General features: G+C 49.7%; 1 protein-coding gene across 6 annotated transcripts in view; it reads right to left on the reverse strand.

Moving 5' to 3' along the window:
* The window catches only part of MMP17 (matrix metallopeptidase 17), a 69,063-nt gene that overhangs the window by 42,396 nt on the left and 14,360 nt on the right, over window positions 1-12,307 (reverse strand). Inside the window, exon 1 of one of the 6 annotated variants that reach the window (XM_054082740.1) lies at window positions 7,993-8,553. The exons of 4 other annotated variants lie outside the window; for them this stretch is intronic. The gene's annotated coding sequence lies outside the window, so the exon portion shown is untranslated. Of the gene's footprint in view, window positions 1-5,181; window positions 5,231-7,992; window positions 8,554-12,307 lie in introns of those variants that run through there. One more of the 6 variants, XM_054082739.1, reaches the window with a different exon arrangement.

The following is a 12,307-nucleotide window of genomic DNA, read 5'->3' on the forward strand; positions in this document are numbered from 1 at the left end:
CATTCCTGGTCCGACAGCGGAGCACTCAACCCATTGCCTACCACCGCGCTAAGGAAAGGTCCGTGTGACCATGCCATGGAGAGCAAATGACTTCGTCATCATGAGCCGTGTTGCAATTAACACAGAGGGGCTGCAAGATGCTTGGAGGTGGTAGGATGAGCATTCCCTGCTGTCACAAAGAAATCCAGGCGGTGCGTGGCTCCTCTTCCCCTGCACGTACAATTGAGAATATAAAGGGTGTGTGCCCTACCTGCAGCTTCTCCTTCCTCCCTGACATTCGCCCCACTACAGGTAGCACAAGGCTCCTCCTCTAAAGCAAAGCTACTCCACAGCATTCAAAACCAACCTTCAGAGCCCCTCTCTCTGCTCTTAGTCTGGAGAGGGGTGGCTTCATCCAACCCACAGTGATCTCGGTCATCTCAACACTTAATTTTGATCTGTCTCTTTCTTGCTTTCATACAAAAACCTTGCTCGGCTTTGGCCAATCTATCCATCGGGTGGAGCTTCCAAAGCAATAAAAGATGATGTCCAAAGTCCATCTCGTAGACAAGGGAAGAAATCTTGCAGGCAGGACTCGCCGCAAGTCAGGACACCATTGTTATGTATATATTCTGTGAATTAATGCTTTTTAGCTAAGCTAGCAAGACTTGAATCTTTTCCAGCCCGTAGGCTCATGGTTTTACTAAGCAGCAAGTATTGACTTTTAAAAAGGCCAAGATAATTTTATGACCATCAGAAATATTTCAGGCTATACAAAGCCAGATAATGGCATGGGAGGACAAAAAGACAGACATCAAATCAGTTCATATACATCAGGCCTTAATTACTGACTGACAGCAGCCAGGAAGGAATTTTTCCTTTCAGAAGCAGCATTTCATACACCGCTAGAGACAAGGCTGGTGGGAGCCAAGAGCACATCTGCCCTTCATGGGACGAGCTTGGAGAAGCAACACCAAGATCTGTGCTCCCACCAGCGCCCTGGGACCCTGCCCGGCCCGAGCCGGCAACCTCCGCTGTCAAACCAACCCTTCTCTCATCTCTTGGGATGATCCATCAGATGCACAAACCAGACATATAATGGACAGAAAGACAGGTTCCTCTCATCAAACCATCGAAATATAGAGGGAAAGTCATAGGCATGGAGCTTAGACCAGAGCTCCGGAGGGAAGCTGGGAGAAAACTTAACATGAAAACACACAGTTTCTCTGCAACTGACTTGGGAAAAACAAAAATATAAATTGCTATATTAGTAAAATGGAGAGGCTAAAGAGTCAAAGAGGAGCCAAAAGATATCAGATTAATTTAGGTCACTGGATGGGTGGGAAGGAGCACCAGCCAGCGGCAGCTGGCGCCTCATTGGGTGCTCCACCTCACCCAGCCCGGCAGCGGGGCAGCTGAAAACCAAGCCCTTGTAACAGCGAGCATGGTAAAAGTAGGAAGATTTTATTTTTTCTCTCAGTTCCATGGCTATAAAGCGTCTTTCTCCAGGAGGTCAGCACCAAGGGCAATCTGGCACTTCCACTGCTGCAAAACCTCTTCTCATTTCGCTCCCCGTTTGCTACATCGTGGGCTGGCAGGTTTGGGGAGGAGCGGGGTGGGTAAAGGAAGGGTGAAACTCAGCTCCTCCGAAACCAGTGCAAGACTCCCACAGCTCAAAAGAAGCCAGGACTTCTCCCCTGCATCTGATCAGCCAGGTGAGGAAGCCTGAGGAGTCGCTTTCCACCTCTGTGACCCATCACCTCAGCCAGACACAGCCTCAGCCATAGCTGGCAGTGGGTGAGAGTACAAACACGTCAGTGAAAGGCATCCTTGGATGGATGGATGGAGAGGGAGGAACAGAAGAAAATATACCCAGATTGCTCAGACACAATTTAATCTGACTAAAAGCCGCAGCCACAAAGACAGCAGCAGGCAGATGCCCAGAATATCCCCTGCCCACCAGGGCCCATTTTAAACACGGAGCGAACAGAAAGTCCATTAAGTGAGTATATTGTATGCCATTGTGTTGTGCTACAAAGAGCATTAAAGCAGCTTCCCAGCTCTCAGGGCTCTAGGGATAGATAAGAAGGCTTAGGGACCCACTCGGCAGGGTGCTGAGGTGGACAGGCTCCAGCGGGTCACCCCCCAAAGCCCGCTATATGAAAAAGCGGCATGCAAGGCTTGCCAAGAAATGCGACGAGAGGGCAAGAAGAAAGCATTGCATGCCCTGACAATGAATATCACAGACTGCTTGGTAAGAGCAGCCAAGTGTCAGCCAACAGCAGAAATCAGACTGATGAAGATTTGGTTAAATAGCAAACCGCAGCAGTGAGTTGCATTACACAGATTTCTGAAGCAGTTTTAAGGGTGATGGGAGAAATCTGCCCCTCCACAGATGCTGCCAAGGCTTTATACGCACAGCCCATCACCTCCCGCTGCCCCCAGACCCTCCCAAGCCTTCGGCAGGCAGGCAGCGGATGCATTGCAGGAGGTGTGTGGCTTCCCCAGTGCGCTGTGCCAGCCGGGAGCGCTGCTCCTGCGGTTATTCCCCCCACCAGCAATGCCCCATGTGCAGCATCAGCATCCCCACCTCTCTCACACTATGCAGTCCAGAGTAATGCTGCCCACAAAACCATCATGATTCCCACTTCGGGAGAGAATGAACAGGCATGTGGCTCTGCCGCTTATCCTCCCACCTGTGCCCAAAACACCAGAGATGAACCCTGCCACCTTGAGCAACCCGGCATGAAAGCATTACCGACAATAAATCCACAGCAAACCAAAACTTTTAAGAGAAAGCAAGTTCTTTGGGTAAGAGAACTCCAGCCAAACAACTATACGCAGAGTAAATTCAAGATGTACTTGACCTGGGCAGCAAGAAAAAACATCTCAGTGTTTTGGTCCCACCTCCCTTTGCCGGCTCCCCGCACACAGCCCCGGCAGCCCTTACCCAGCCAACACCCCGAGCATCAGGACAGCAAGAGGCAAAGCCAAAACCCCTGCACTTGGGCAGATGAAGCCAGGGGGAATAAAAGGCAGTGGCTAAACATTCAGGAGCTTGCCCCAGAGTTCAAATGTGTAGCTGCATTTTAATGTTACATAAGGGTGGACTTTACAGCAAGGCTCCTTTTGAAACAGACCTTGTGAGGAAAGGTTAAAGGAGCTTAAATTATTCTCTCTGAACTCAGAGGCTCAAAAGTGACATCATTCACATTGCTTAAGATACTGGAAACTGGGAGTGCAGCTCTGCGGGCGTTTGGCTGCTGGAGGGGCTTCAAGGGAAAACAAAAAGTTTGCAGGAGATGATATTTCCTTTCATTTGCACGCTTACCACAGTGCGGGCTCCAGGGGGGACTAGCTAGAGACGTGATGAAAATCACTTTTTTGTAGTTAAAGAGCCAGCTGAGTATGGTGCTATTCAAGCTCATTTTGTGGCTTTTTTGACTTGGAGTCTCCAGCATGCCCCGGGGAAAACCAAAGCAGCATCCTCAGACACTGCCCTCCTCCTCCATCCCTTGGTTGGAGGGATCAAACAGGTCCAGCGTGGCCAGACACTCCCTGGGGCTCTCGACGCAAGCAAAGGGCCCACAGCCAACACTCCTCGCGGGTGATCTGCCCCATGGTAGCAGAATGCTGTATTTTCCACTGCTGACGTAGGATACCGCAAGACAGTGTTTAAGGAGGTTTTGTTTCAGCTTTGTTCAGCAGCCACCTCCATCCCTGGCCATCGTGCCTGCAAGAGACCTGCTTATCCTAAGAGAAACCCTTCCAGCCTGGCACACTGCAGTCCCACGTCCGATCTTTCTCCTGTGCTGAGAAATAGATCAGTTAATAGACAAGGAGGAAATATTTACTGTTTGTCATAAGGAGATGCATGAAACTCCCAGCACACCCTCAGGAAGCTGAGAATGCCTTGAAACCTGGAACCGGGAATACCCTAAGGAAGGGATACAACACAAAAGATCATTAAGCAGATTTCGGATGTTGCCTTTCTGCCTTGTCACATAACATTTCACTCTCCAAGCCCAGAAACGAGGGGAGAAGCAGGGAGGCAGGACCACTGTCCCTGAGGGACCAGCCAGGGCCATGCTCCAGGTGGCTCTGCGGCATCTTCAGCAACAACAGGAGGCAAACCTGGCCTAGGAGAGGCTTCAGGGGCTGATCACTCAGCCTAATAAGCTAGCTGAGCTGCTGAAGCAGCTACATAAAGAACATATATTTACGCATCATTTTAATTATGCATTTATGTTTTTGTTACCTCATTTCATTATTGAAAACCTTTATTTCACATACACATTTTGATTCTCAGCTCTAGCCACCAGCCAAACTACTTATAAATAATTTAATTCACAATGAGGCATCACTTCCTCCGAAAGCAGCAATCCTGGAATAAGGGTACTGGAATCTCTCAGCAGCTGACACTTCAACACACGCAGTAGGTAGCAATATACAGCCCCTCCAAGCTCCATCAGCTCGTTTAGAAGTTGTAGCTGAAGAGCTTATGTGAGAAGAGCATCTCCTGGTGATGATCAATATACAAGAGAGGTCTTGGGCATGCACCAAGGCAGGAGAGCCTGCCAGGGAGTTTTCAATACCAGCTTGAGAGCCGCACAGAAAGAGAAAAAAGCCTTCAGCTGCATGGTCCTCTCTGCCCTGGAGACCCAGAGCCAGCTACGCAGATCGGGCTGGGCAAGAACATTCCCCTATCAACGTCTTTTGGCACCACTATATCACATCTAGGGTGGAGAAGGGTCATTACAGCACACCAGGCTAAACAGAGAAAAGAAGAAAGTCTTGGGCACTGATTGAGGCTGCAAAGCACCAGCAAAAGCGCTGCCAAACAACCCCAGAAGAGCCAAACTGAGACCCTTGCTTCCCAGCTGTACCTGGATGAAACACCACTAGCTCTCTAGTTCACAATCAGCATTTTCATAATAGATAGATTTTTTTAATGATGTTGGTCAGCCTTTCTAATTACACAAGATAGGCAGCACAACATTTTAATTTTTCACATACCTGTCACTCTTCTTCCTTCCAATAAAACAAAAGACAAACCCACCCATACAATCTGTACCCCAATGGAACTAGAAAGACTTTCACCACAGGCATCCACACAACCAGGCTTTTACTTTACATTTCTTCACTGTATTTATTCCCCCAGTGAAGCTGTATTAAAAATGTAGAGGTTAAAACAACAGATACCTGGAGATGGAAGCATGTTCTCTCTCCCCTGCTACAGATAACATCTGCGTTTAAGACCCAAGGAGGTCAGTGGGAAACAGGCAGGTGCTTAAGTTTTAGGCATGTGAATAAATTAACCATTAATGAAGAGAGTACACGTGTGCATATTTTACTGATTGCTGAATCAGTGCTTTTAAGCTATCAAATTGAATCAGCCTGATTGCCATCACAGAGTACCCTTATTGCTTCCCCACCACTGAGGCAAAACCTACTTAACTGGATTATTTTTGCATTACTCGGTGGAAGGGGAGAGACACAGGGAGCTCGCTCAAGCCCCCGCGTGCACCACCCCTTCCGTGGGGCACTGTGTTACGTCTTCAGCTCAACTGGGAGATGTAAGAGTAGCTGCTAAGGAGACACCCCCGTTGCACTGCGAAGGGGAGGTGAGTGCATCCATGCGGTGCAGAACACCCCATGTTTTCCAGTTCTGCCTGTGCTAAATGGAATACAGCGTGGGCACTACACAAACCTCTGCTCTACATCAGAATCATAGAATAGTTTGGGTTGGAAGGAACTTAAAAATCATCTAGTTCCAACCCCCTGCTGGACATCTCCCGCTGGATCACGCTGCCCAAGGCCCATCCAACCTGGCCTATTCCTCCTTATGTCCAGTCTAAATCTGCCCCTCTCCAGTTTATACCCATTGCCCCTCGTCCTGTCACCACAAGCCTTTGTGAACAGCCCCTCTCCAGCTTTCCTGGAGCCCCTTCAGGTACTGGAAGGTCACTATAAGGTCTCCTGTGAGCCTTCTCTTCTCCAGGCTGAACAACCCCAACTCTCAGCCTGTCCTCGTACAGAAGATGCTCCAGCCCTCGGATCATCTTTGTAGCCCTGATGGAATTAGGATGGAAAATTCAGACATATGACAACGTAACATCAGATTTTGCTATCCATGCTAGCAAAACCACAGCTGGCATTAAACTGATAGTGATTTTGGGTGCCGACAACAGCCTAAATTTGTGCGATGACACAGCAGCAAACATTTGCAGCTAATAGTGTCAAACAAAGCGCAGGCAGAACTTCCTCTGAAGGATCACCTGGATGATGAGATTCCTCCAAAACCCTCCTAGATGTTGGTGAGGAGGATGCTCTGCACCGCCCCAGCACTGCCTGTGCCACCCTGCTCCACCAGAGGCCCAATCCAGCCTTGGGCACCCAGCGCCGTGTTTCACGTGCTGTGAGCAGGGCTGGGCTGGTTCTGCCCAACCCTGCTGCCCCCTTCTGAGCCTCCAAACCAAAGGATCGGCTGCTCACGAAGCACATCCCAAACCACAGCCTCCATCCCTCCGGCTCTGTCACACACGACTACACGGTGTTGTTGCATGATGGATTAACACCCATTTTTTAAGCCCTCCAAGTTCACCAGATGAAGGTCCTGTAGACATGGTATGCACCTCCTCTGCTCCTCCCCACACTTTCATCTGGTGCGGGAGTGCTGGGACCCTCCCAGGAGCAAAGAGTCTTTGCAAAGGGTCTTTATCTTTGCTTGCAGGAAACCTTGAAGGTTCAGAAGACAGCATGGGAAATTTGTGCTGTCAAAATCAAAGCCGCAGTAATTAACCAGGAGTTTTCTCTGTCCCAGGGAGGCGGGCGAGTGGAGGCACTCGGCAGAGCAGTATTCATGAGCAGGGACACAAGGTTATGTCCTACAAAAGCAGGTGTCCATGCCACTGCATATGCAGAAGAGGACACCTCATCCCACTCCACAGCATGTTGCACCAACCCCAGAGCTGCAGCTGGATCTGGGGGCAGGGTCACCACCATTCCTGCAAAAAAGTGCATCCTGAGGACCCTTGCCCACCTGTTCCAAGTTCATCTTCATCCTGCAACTCAACATTTACCATCTCTTTGTTCAAAACTAAGAAAATCTTCCAGAAAGAAGGAAAAAAAAAAAAAAAAAGCAGCTTCTAAAGCACTTCCCATTGTGCTGTGCAAAAGCCAATTACCCAAAACAGAGGTGAATCAATGGAAAAAGCTCTTGGGTGCTGGGAAAGGCAGCAGCTGGCCTTTCCCAGGGTGCGCATAGCCCAGATCGATGCTGCGTTGCGGCTGGCACCCACTCTCCATATTTCTATTTGTTCCAGTGATGGGTTGCCAAGGTGTCAAAGTCAAATAATTTGAATTTCTCAGTGAACAAAATACTCTAGGTTGAAAATTACACCTCAACCCAGCTGGGTCATTTTGCAGCAATTTTCACCAGTTTCTTTGGTGGAAGATTGTAAGAGTTCAGAGGAGAGAAAAAAAAATTGCTTGTCCTTTCTTCACCTTGCATACATATGAAAAACAAATGTGATGTTCTTGCTCTTGACATAACCGTGCTTTAAAGAGCTTCACAAACATCTATTTCCTCATTTGAGCTCACACAGAAGACATATTATCTCTTTTAAGTATGCCTTCTCCTTGGCAGTGTGCAGCCTATCTGCTATCTTTAACATTTTAAGAAGCCGCCAAGTGGTTATTTGCAAAACTGACGTTCGGAGATAGATATAATCTATTTTAAACCTCAGCAAAATTGGCCAATTTCATGAGGTTTTAACATAAGGCTGAATTAATGAAGTCACACAAATTATGAAATGCGAAATGCAGCCCCCCCCCAGCTCTCCACCCACATGGGAGCGATTTGGAAAAAGCCCAACCGTCTCGCGGCACAACGAGGAGAGAAAAAATCTATAATAATAAAGGGAATGGTTCCCAACACACATCAGCTTTCCGAGTGGTCATGCTCTCCCTAGTAAAGCATCTCTGTCTTGCAAGACTTCCCCCTTCACTCACCTTCTCAGCATCGCCACGCTCCACTCCTCTGGTGGTGAAGCCCAGGGAAACCCAGAGTGATGCCTTCAGGCTCTGCACTCACCCAACTGCCTCTTCTGCAGAGGTGTCCGATTCTGTCCTTCCTATCCTCTTCCCAGATGCTTTGGCTACCTTCTGCCTTTCTCTGCTGCCCTCTGCACCACTTAGGTCATAGAATCACTGAGGTAGGAAAAGATCTCTAAGACCAAGTCCAACCATCAGCTCAACATCACCGTGCCTAATAAACCATGTCACAAAGTGCCACATCTATGTGTTTTTTGTACACCTCCAGGGATGGTGACTCCACCACTTCCCCAGGCAGCCCGTTTCAATGCTTGACTGCTCTTTCAGTTAAGAAATTTTTCCTAATATCCAGTCTAAACCTCCGCTGGTGCAAGCTGAAGCCATTTCCTCTTGTCCTTTCATTTGTCACTTGGAAGAAGAGATCAGCACCTGCCTTGCTACAGGTCTCCACTCAGCCTCCTCTTCTCCAGGCTAAACAATCCCAATTCCCTCAGCCGCTCCTCAGAATGCTTGATCTCCAGACTCTTCACCAGCTTCACTGCCTTCCTCTGGATGCACTCCAGCAATTCAATGTCCCTCTCGTACTGAGAGGCCTAAAACTGAACACAGGCAGCTTTCCAGGCACTCTCCCCCAGGCACGGAGCATTGCACAAGGATGTTGTGACCAAAGTGCAGGACTCGGCACTTGGCCTTGTTGAATCTCATACAATTGGCCTCAGCCCATTGATCCAGCCTTGTCCTGAGAGTCCTGTCCTCAGGAAAGGAGCCCTGCGCTTGCTGGAGTCCGCCTCACCTTATCACGCAGAAATAAACACAGGAAAAGGCATTTCCTCCAACATTAAAATTCCAGACTCCTCTGTCTTACTTGATCTCATTTGCAAGGTCTTCCCATTCCGTTGCTTGGAGAGTTTTGTTTATCACCTTCGGGTTTTTTTTTTGTTTTAAATGGATGAAGGTAGTGTTTTAACTGAGGGCAAGACCAAAAATATCCATTCTCAGGCAAAACTGCCTGGAGCTGGCTGCAGTTTCCATCTTTTGCTAAAGATATGTCTGATGTAAAGCACAGCATCCTGTGCAGGGATCAGCGACACTGCATCGTGCACCGAAAGCTCCTTCCAGCACCGGCTGCTAGCGTGGGCTGGAGGACATGGCAGAGCAAAGCCATGTCATGCTGGTGTCAGGGAGTTGCTTGGATCTGGACTTTTGCATCTATGCAAATTTCTTCAGCTGCCATCCTCCAGCCGGCTCCATCTCTGGGCAGATGGGCAGTGGCACGCTGGTGGTGGGCACCAGGAGTACTCGGAAAGCTCATTCTCCTTCTTTGTGCCACCGTGCAGCAGCTCTGGATGCTCTACTCGAAGCTGAAGTTTTGCTTGGGACTGGGGATCCACACCAGGCAGCTGAGCTTTGGGCTCACGCTGGCAAAACCCCAGCAGTGCCAGCTCCTACCTGGGAAGCTCAGCTAACCCCAGGAGCAGCAGCAGGAGATCACAGCCCTGGCTCATTCCCCAGACACAGGATGAACTGGATTTCCCAGTGCTGACCTGTCTGGGCTGCTGGCTTGCTGCCTCCAGCCCTACTCCTGGCAGTGGGTGACAGTCTCCAGCACGTGCCCTGCCCCACAGGACCTCCACCAGCCAGCCCGGCGTGGGCACAGTGGGCAGCAGCTGCCACGAGTGGAGGAAGTACAGGCAGGAGCGGGAGCGTGGCCCCCCAACAGCACAGAGAGCGCTCAGACAACGGCTCGATCACCTATGGGAGCTGCCAGACGCGTTACCCAGGGCGCTGGATCCATGGAACAACTTGGAAAATAGAGTGGAGGTTTCCAGTGATGGCAGGAAGGCAGCAAGGAGAGGTGGGCGTGTATCACGGTGGGGTTTCTCTTGTGCCCCACCATCCTCTGGGCTCTTCTCCAACACAGCGAGTTGGTTTTGAGGGTGCAGGCAGCAGCCTCATTCCCACAGACACCAACTCGCAGCTGCCTGCACTCAGAGGGGATTTTCAACAGCGCCAAACATCAGCTACACAGAGCTGAAGTGGGTTCTCCCTCACCCCTCAGACAGGGAGCATCTCGCAGGTGCTGGCTGCTGTGCAAAGCCAGGAGGGAAGGTACCATGTGGTTTGAATGCAAACACACCAGGGACAAGAAGACAAATGGCTCCAAGGGAAATACGATGACCTCCCCGGCAGTGTCAGGAAACATTTGTCAGATGGCAGAAGGCATTAGCTGTTTTGCTGCTCACCTATCGGGAACGTCACATCGCTGGTGACGGCTGGTTAATGCAGACCTGACAGAGCTTTTGCTGCCAGAGCCAAAGTCCGCTCCCTACTTTGGGTGGCAACAGCCAGGTTTGCCCTAAGCAGGCTTGGCCAACTGTCCAGGCACCCCTGGCTCTGCCCGTACCTCGCTGATGGGCACAACAAACCCAGCCATGCCAGGAGAACCTGTCCGGCTTCTGGCACGCCTTTCGAAATAACTCTCGGTGCTTGTTTTTCAATAAAATCAGAAGATACCAATGAGTTTTGCTAAGGCGGAAGATTACCGCAAGCCTACTGCAATGGGAAGTCAAAGACCTGAACAGGTAAGGGACTTCCATAAAAACCATAAAGGTCAATGCAAACTCCATCAAACCCTCTGACTCATCCTTTTGGACGGCTTTAGGGAGCATTAGGTTGGACTGTATTGAGTCACAGCAGACCCCAGACGTAAGCATCTTCCGGAGAAAGCTGCTTGCATCCTACAAGCAGCAGGACAGGAGCAAACCACCAGCCTTAGGTCTGAAGGAAGGAAAACAGGTTTAGTTTGTGTCGTGGCTGAATTTTGCCTGCCAGCAAGCCTGCCCAGCTGCTGAGATCCTGCAGCGCGGAGCTGCCAGCTGCTTTGCTGGGGGGTACCGCTGGGCCAGCCCACAGCGTTTGGGTGTTCTGAGGCCGAGGGTGTGCTCAGCAAAACTGAAAACCAAAAAGCCATCAGGTAAAAGCCACACTTCTCCCTTCACAAGCATGAAGGTGGGATGAGGATATATGAGAGCTAATACTGGGGCACACAAGTATTTATACAAATACTTAAATAAGAGCATGTACTCAGGCACTTAACATAATTTAATACATTGCAAATAACATCCCACCATAACTCAACCACGGCAGCTGCAGTTATTTTCCAGTGCCGTCGTGAGACCGGCAGCCCCCCAAGCTCCTGAATTAGCAACTCCATCAGCAGGGACATGGCCCAGCGGCCACGCTGCAGCCAAGCAGTCACAAGAGGCTTTTGCTCTGCAATCGCCCTAAAAAAAGGCGAAAGGAATTAAATTAAGTGCACACATCATCTGGCAATGAAATGTTACTGTCAAGGTTCCTTAGGGGAATTGAGTGAGGCGTCCTCTTCTCTCTTAGGAAAAATAGCGTGGAATCCGGACCACGCAAAATGGGTAGAGCAGGAGATGAAAGAGGTTAATTCAAACCTTGGTGTGATCAAGGGATGCTAAGACAGAAAATGAATGAGCAAATACATGCACTGGGCTGCCCTGCCAAGGCGAGCTTTAAATTTAGCATGACTGCATTAAGGTACATTGAGGCTAAGATGCATTTTCTGCATTACATCTGAAATGTGAAGGGGAGGAGGTACTCCCTAGCAGAGAAGCTGCGGTGGGGGAGATCAAAGGGATTCAGCAGCATCAAGATCCTCCTCCTGCAGTGGGAGATGACGTCCAGCACATCAGAGTCCCAGATGCATGTGCAGTACACACATTCCTTGCCCATTTCAGGTTCAAACTCATCCTCCTACATAAAACAGCAACGTGCACCTGAAAACACAGCACTTGCGGTCTCAGCCCTGTGATGTGGATAAAGCAGTCAAAATGAGCAAGAAATTGATTCCAGAAAAGCCTCCACCACCCTCAGCAAACAGGCCACTTATCTGCGATGCTACTGCCAGGAAAAGAATAAAAAATTGTGATGAAGTGAATGTGTGACTTCTTTCAGTGTGCCCTGAGCCTCCTTTTGCAGTTCAGACATCAACACAGGCACATGTCGGCTGAGTCGCCAAACCAGCTTCTGCAGGTCTGCCTTCCTGGAGGAACCTCTCCTGTGAAACCAGCTCCAGGAGGAGAGTGGAAAGGGCTGCAAAACTCCCGTGAGCAAAGCCACACAGTGTTACCTCCGCAGACTGTGCAGGGCACTGCTGTCAGCTACCTTGATGGAGTGCTGTTTGCGCACGGCAGCCCTCCTCCTAAACAACATTTTCTCTAGAATGGAGCTGCACGTTAAAAATCAC

This window comes from Cuculus canorus, chromosome 17 (assembly GCF_017976375.1).
Source record: "Cuculus canorus isolate bCucCan1 chromosome 17, bCucCan1.pri, whole genome shotgun sequence".
In the NCBI taxonomy this organism is placed as follows: Eukaryota; Metazoa; Chordata; class Aves; order Cuculiformes; family Cuculidae; genus Cuculus; species Cuculus canorus.